The 6,882-nt window shown below is 44.7% G+C and overlaps 1 pseudogene; it reads right to left on the reverse strand.

Annotated features, from left to right (window-relative positions):
• Positions 1–1,896: 1,896 nt before the first annotated feature.
• On the reverse strand, positions 1,897–6,517 carry LOC142906821 (uncharacterized; annotated as a pseudogene).
• Between the last annotated feature and the right edge of the window lie 365 nt (positions 6,518–6,882).

Raw genomic sequence — 6,882 nt, forward strand, 5'->3', positions numbered from 1 at the left:
TATAGTAAACAGTATACACGTGGTCACAACACTATAGTACTATAGTAAACAGTATACACGTGGTCACAACACTATAGTACTGTAGTAAACAGTATACACGTGGTCACAACACTATAGTACTGTAGTAAACAGTATACATACACGTGGTCACAACACTATAGTACTGTAGTAAACAGTATACACGTGGTCACAACACTATAGTACTGTAATAGACAGTATACACGTGGTCACAACACTATAGTACTGTTGTAAACAGTATACACGTGGTCACAACACTAAGCGATGAATCTGTTTAACGACAATGCAATGTCACATTTCCGCGAAATCCTCAAAAGGAGGCAAAAGCGAGTGTCATTGGGATAGGTTCCTTGCTAGAGTCGCATTCCACTGCGCCAACAGATGGCGGTGATTCAGTTAGTGACAGTGAAAGTCGTCCTACACAATAACCCTCCTCCTCTCCTCTCTCTCGTCTCCCTCACACCAGCCACGATTAAATTTAATTTATAAATTCGATTACTTAACATTAAATTTAAATAATAAAAATATAAAAAGGGATTTTGTATTAATCATTTTTACATGCATATTTTTGGGTTGTGGAACGAATCATCTGAGTTTCCATGATTTCTTATGGGGGAATTAGCTTTGACATACGAGTGCTTTGGATTACAAACACGTTTCCGGAACGAATAATGCTCGCAATCCAAGGTTTTACTGTATATTCAAACATGCTCTTCGAGTGAGAATAGGTTTTCTACTTTTTTCTGGAAACAGGTGTCGAGATGTTAAAACACCAAACTGAAACCTCTCACAAGGAATCACGTCGATGCATTAACCACAATACTTGTGGTCAGAATGCAAACAAAAAACACGCTCTGATAATATGATGGCGTTGTCTTTGAAACTGATTGGTCCACACCAGAGACAGCTTTCTTTTGAGCCTCGTCTCAAACGGTGTTAGACCAGAGGACGCTAAACGGCGTGCTCTTCGAGTGTTTGTGATGAGATGTGGTACAAAACTCCGAGTTGCTGAGGTGATTAAGCAAGCACCATATACATGCTAATATTAGTATTATTATAACGTAGTGAATGCTTGGGAGCTTATTGACTCTGGCTCCTAGTTAGAGATCTGCCCAACCCGCAGGTCCGCAAAGACTGACCGCTCTTACTCTGCAGGTTGAACCTAGGAATTGAGTGTTAAACTTCGCGTTATTTTTGTTAAAGATCGTATAGACAAAATGTTACATGTGTGGTGGTCACTCTGTAAACACGCACATGCTACACAGTAACTACCAGAGCGAGGTCATTCATAACCCTGATGGAGACCCCGCCTGAGGGGTAGAGGCTGTGAAGTGTGTGTGTGTATGGGATCCCCCAGAACCCTGGTCCTAGACAGAAAGTGGGGTCGAACAAGCACAGATTGTTGGGCTCCCTGTGACCAGCACCTCTCCTGAGGGGAGGGGCCTGCGAGGGATCTGTGATCCCTCGGAACCCCCGCCCCTCGGTGGGAAATGGTATAAAAGGCGGGCTCCTGAGACCAGGAGGCAATTCGTCTCAAGCCGAAGCCGTGGAGCCGCCTGAAGAGGAGATCCTGGACCCCAAACCCCGACGTCCTTCTGAGGGCCGGGGCTCAGTGCGGTGCCAGTGATCAGCAGGCTAGGGCCCTGAAGTTCCCTCAGCCCGACGTCCTTCTCAGGGCCGGGTCTGGACGGGCCAGTGGTCAAAGACCCACCGGTGCCAGCGGTGGGTCAGCCTCCCCTAGGTCCAGCTAGCCGGAGGGCTAGAGTAGTAGTTCGACCCAAGGCTAGAGTAAGCTAGCCCGGAGGCTGTACCTCCCTAGGTTGTGGGTAAAAGGAACCGTTACCCCTTCGTGTTAAGGACCTAGGGAATCGTTAAGGATATAAATAAAAGAGTTTAATTCCTACTACGACTCCGTCTCCATCTATGACTACTACACATGTACGCACAAAATCAGACAAGTATTCATTAATTTTGATTTAAAGCTTTCGTGACTGCAACAATTATCATCAGGTGTGAAAACCACAGCAATAATTTTTTCTTGCTGTGGCAGCTGAAAAAAATGACATTTGATTAAAATATGCTTATTTAAATTAGGCTCGGCTTAATTATCTAGGGGTATATTACCAATTGTGAAAATAAAATGGTTGTTTTAGTGTAATTCTATCAGGTATCAGAATTCAGATCCCCTAGTTAAAGATCTACCCAACCCACAAGTCCACAAATACTGAGCGCTCTTGCTGTGCAGGTTGAACCTAGGTATGGAGTTATTTTCAGTAAAGGCCTGTGACAAAGGTGAATCTATTCGGGCTTCATTGTCTCAATCTTACACATCTACAGGGTCTCCATTTGACTTTGTATTGTCTAAGAAGTCCACCCACACCTCCACTTCCACAAACTGCTGGGAGTTGCCTCGCTCTGCCTCACAGTCGGAATTCTCCTCCTGCTTCACGTTGCCTCCATTGATGTGAAGGTCCGGTTTTGGAGTTGAATCTTCATCTTCACATTTCACCTTCACTTCTTCACTCTTCACCGTCACCTCTTCAAATTTCACCTTGAAACATTTCATAGTGTCCAAGCTAGAATTCACTTCTGGTTCTTTTTTCAGGAGGGATGGGTTCATTGCAGCACTTTGACTTTCACAAGTCGATTTCAGACTACACTCCTTGGCGATCTTCTGATGCCTGTGTGTTCTCTGGTGTCGATGCAGAACTGATGACTGTGAAAATGCCTTCTCACAGACAGTGCAATTGAAGGGTTTCTCTCCTGTGTGTGTTCCCTGGTGCCTTTTAAGATCAGATGAACTTGAAATTGCCTTCCCACACACAGTGCACTTGAAGGGTTTCTCTCCTGTGTGCGTTCTCTGGTGTTTTTTAAGATTTGATGACTGTGAAAATTCCTTCTCACACACACTGCACTTGAAGGGGTTATCTCCTGTGTGCATTCTCTGGTGTGCTTTAACATAAAATGAAGTTGAAAATGCCTTCCCACACACACTGCACTTGAAGGGTTTCTCTCCTGTGTGCGTTCTCTGGTGTATTTTAAGATTTGATGACTGTGAAAATTCCTTCTCACACACAGTGCACTTGAAGGGTTTTTCTCCTGTGTGTGTCCTCTGGTGTGTTTGAAGACGTGATGACCGTGCAAACGCCTTCCTGCACAGAGTGCACTTGAAGGGGTTCTCTCCTGTGTGTCTTCTCTTGTGTCTCTGAAGATCTGATGACCGTGCAAATGCGCTTCCACACACAGTGCACTTGAAGGGTTTCTCTCCTGTGTGTGTTCTCTGGTGGATCTGAAGACCTGATGAATGTGCAAATGCTTTCTCACAGACAGTGCACTTGAAGGGTTTCTCTCCTGTGTGTGTTCTCTGGTGGCTCTGAAGAACTGACTGTGAAAATGTCTTCTCACAGACAGTGCACTTGAAGGGTTTCTCTCCTGTGTGTGTTCTCTGGTGGATCTGAAGACCTGATGAATGTGCAAATGCCTTCTCACAGAGTGCACTTGAAGGGTTTCTCTCCTGTGTGTGTTCTCTGGTGGCTCTGAAGAACTGACGACTGTGAAAATGTCTTCTCACAGACAGTGCACTTGAAGGGTTTCTCTCCTGTGTGCCTTCTCTGGTGGATCTGAAGATTTGATGACCGTGCAAATGCGCTTCCACACACAGTGCACTTGAAGGGTTTCTCTCCTGTGTGTGTTCTCTGGTGGATCTGAAGACCTGATGAATGTGCAAATGCCTTCTCACAGACACTGCACTTGAAGGGTTTCTCTCCTGTGTGTGTTCTCTGGTGGTTTTTAAGATGTGATAACTCTGCAAATGCCTTTTCACACACACTGCACTTGAAGGGGTTCTCTCCCCTGTGTGTCCTCTGGTGTTTTTTAAGATGTGATGACTCTGCAAATTCCTTCTCACACACACTGCACTTGAAGGTTTTCTCTCCCGTGTGTGTTCTCTGGTGTCTTTTAAGATGCGATGACTCTGCAAATGCCTTCTCACACACAATGCACTTGAAGGGTTTCTCTCCTGTGTGCATTCTCTTGTGCTGTGCCAAACTTCCAGTACTATCCGTGCTGTATGAACACTGGTCGCATTGTTTCTTTTTTGTACCGAGCTGCGCCGAGTGCCGTTGCTTCATCAGACCAATTCTGCAGAGGAAGCGTCAGAGGAAGAGTCAGCTGCAGTCATAAAAATGTATCCACACCATCTACGTCAGTATCAAGGCACAGAGGAATGCATATATACAGTCACACATGACTTACACATCTATACTTATTCATATATTCATGATATAGTGAAAATTATTCCCCAATTCATCACGCCGGCTGTTCAGGCACACAATGAGAGGGCCAATGGTTATAAATATTCCTGGATGCCCTAGTATCTTCAAAATGAATGTTTACCCAAAACTGCAAGCACACAATTTCGGCTGTCTAGCTATGAAAGGAATATTTAAGAAAAATTCAGCTATAATAGCAAAGTGTGTTGAAAATAATACTATTTGTATGATGCAGAAATGCATAAATTAATGTTCAATCGAAACTTCGAGGTGGAATCCACGCTCAGATTTGCTTTAATGCTCGGATGAACAGATCTAACTTCAGCTGCATATGTGCTGAGATATTTTCCTGACTGTTTCCATCCTTACAAAAAGTCCCAGAGGAAAATTAAAATAAACTATTGTTTTGATTTAACCTCCATGTTCAATCGTTAATATACATTACTGCAAATACAAACTTTACATCGTCACACACTGGCATGGTAAAAAGGTGGTGGTGTGTCCAGAACCATGCCTGGCCACCTTCATCTGCTCATTATTAATGCTTTCTCACTTCACCATGTAATTAATTTAAGATCAATCAACATAGCAGAGGCACACAATAAGTTCAGCTTTCACTTACACTATGTAACACGATTTTTTTTTGTCGCCGGATGGCTAGTGTTATTTTTTTATTGGTCATGCCCACAAACTTTCCTTTTGTAACCAGGACTTTACGTAAAGGAATGACACAAATGCGCACGTTTTCTCATTGAAAATAGGTACATTTCAAAAGATCACTGTCCTGGTCACAAAAGCAAAGTTTGTGGGGAATAATAGCCATTTTCTGTACTTTTGAGGCATAAGCACTTAGAAAATAACACTTACTACGCAGGGTCAAAATTTTTTTTGTTACACAGTGTTATCAATCATGTTTGCTGTCGGCGATAATGAAACTAATTGTTGAGTTCATAATGCAGTGAAATAACTGCAAGATAAACTCTTAAATAACACGTACATTTCACGTGGATCATTAACATATTATACGAACAAAACATCCAACATTCATGACGAATTGCAAGTAACCTTTTCCCAGTGCTAATGCTATGATAGGTGCAATTTAAGGCCATGTAAGTGTGGATTCCGTGTCAGCAGGTAATGGGAATGATCCAGGTGTCAAGGGATGACTGACAGAAGAACCAGCTGTGCTCCCCACTGTCTTGCTGGGTTTGAGGAACCCAGCATTCCACCTATTATTCATGTGGGCGTCGCTCTTCCGACCTCATCGTTATTGCAGAGCAACTATCTCTTATCTGCCATGAAGCATACCTCACGGGCCTCCTCCACAGAGGCCGATCTCCGCTCCTGGCACCAGTCATCGGCAGGTCCGATCACCTCCACATCCTCCAATCTCTTCTCTAGCCAATGCCTCGCCTGATCAGCCCTTAATATCTGGACAAAAAGCTGCTTGAGCATGCAGTGTCTGGGAATGCGGGATTCATGACCAAACCAATGCGGCCTCGCCTGCAAAAGAAACTCAAGATTATATTCTATATTGATATCTTAAGGGTCTGTAAGCTTCTAATAGAATATAAACTGGTTGAATAGAGGATAAATCATAGGCAGGCCAGCCTTCACTGTATAAGCCAGCACAGAGAGTCATTTAAATAAGTTCATATTTTGAATCCACAGAGTAATATCTGTGGCCAAGAAGAATCACAGCTTTGTCCGTTAGTTTCTGAAAACGCTTGTCCTGGTGAGGGTCGCCGGTGGCAGCACGTTGAGAAGGGCGGTCCAGGCCTCCCTTTCCCTGGCGACAGACTCCAGCTCATCCTGGGGAATTCCCAAGCGTTCCCAGGCCAGCCCAGCGACATAGTCCCGCCAGCGTGTCCTGGGCCAGCCCTGGGGTCATCGACCAGTGGGAGGTGTCTGGTAGAGTTCCAGGGGGAGTCTATTGGGGGGCATCCTTACATATATTCTATATTGATATCACCCCTAGAGCCAGGGCCCAGGGGTTGTGTTCACCAACAAGCGCCTCGTGGCCGCGTGACCCACGTAGCTCAGTCAGGCCAACTCGAATTGGCTAAGTGGTGCCATCCTGTGCGTCGAACATCCGCAGGATGAAGGGTGAGGGGCGAGGGTGCGATGCCAGTATGGCAGGGAGAGGGATGGTCTCAGACGGACTTGACATTAGCGATGGACACACAAAGCTTTGTACGGAGCAAAAGTCTAGGCACCTTCCACACAGAGTTACACAGTCTAATGAAAGAATGCTGCTCGACTAATTTGAACTGAGACTTTGGCTGCCAAACCAGAGCTGGTCGTGAACACATTAACCAGGTATGGGAGCTCCTACAAGACTTGTAGAACTGCCTGATTATTCATGCAGAGTTGAGCAGATGCAGTGTTGTATGACATGACATTCCCAGGCAGGTCATTTATTTTTGTGGAACATTTGCAAGGCCCCATTTCATGATGGAATTATCAAGGCACAGAACAAGATGCCCTAATTCCATCTCACTGAGTAGCCATTACCAAATCATCAGATGTGACATGGTTGACCAGCAGGGAACGATCCCTTAACTATAACCAGGCATTGATGAGCGTATCATTG

This window comes from Petromyzon marinus, chromosome 71 (genome assembly GCF_048934315.1).
Source record: "Petromyzon marinus isolate PM22_M1 ecotype Great Lakes invasive population chromosome 71, UKy_Petmar_22M1.pri1.0, whole genome shotgun sequence".
Lineage (NCBI taxonomy): Eukaryota > Metazoa > Chordata > Hyperoartia > Petromyzontiformes > Petromyzontidae > Petromyzon > Petromyzon marinus.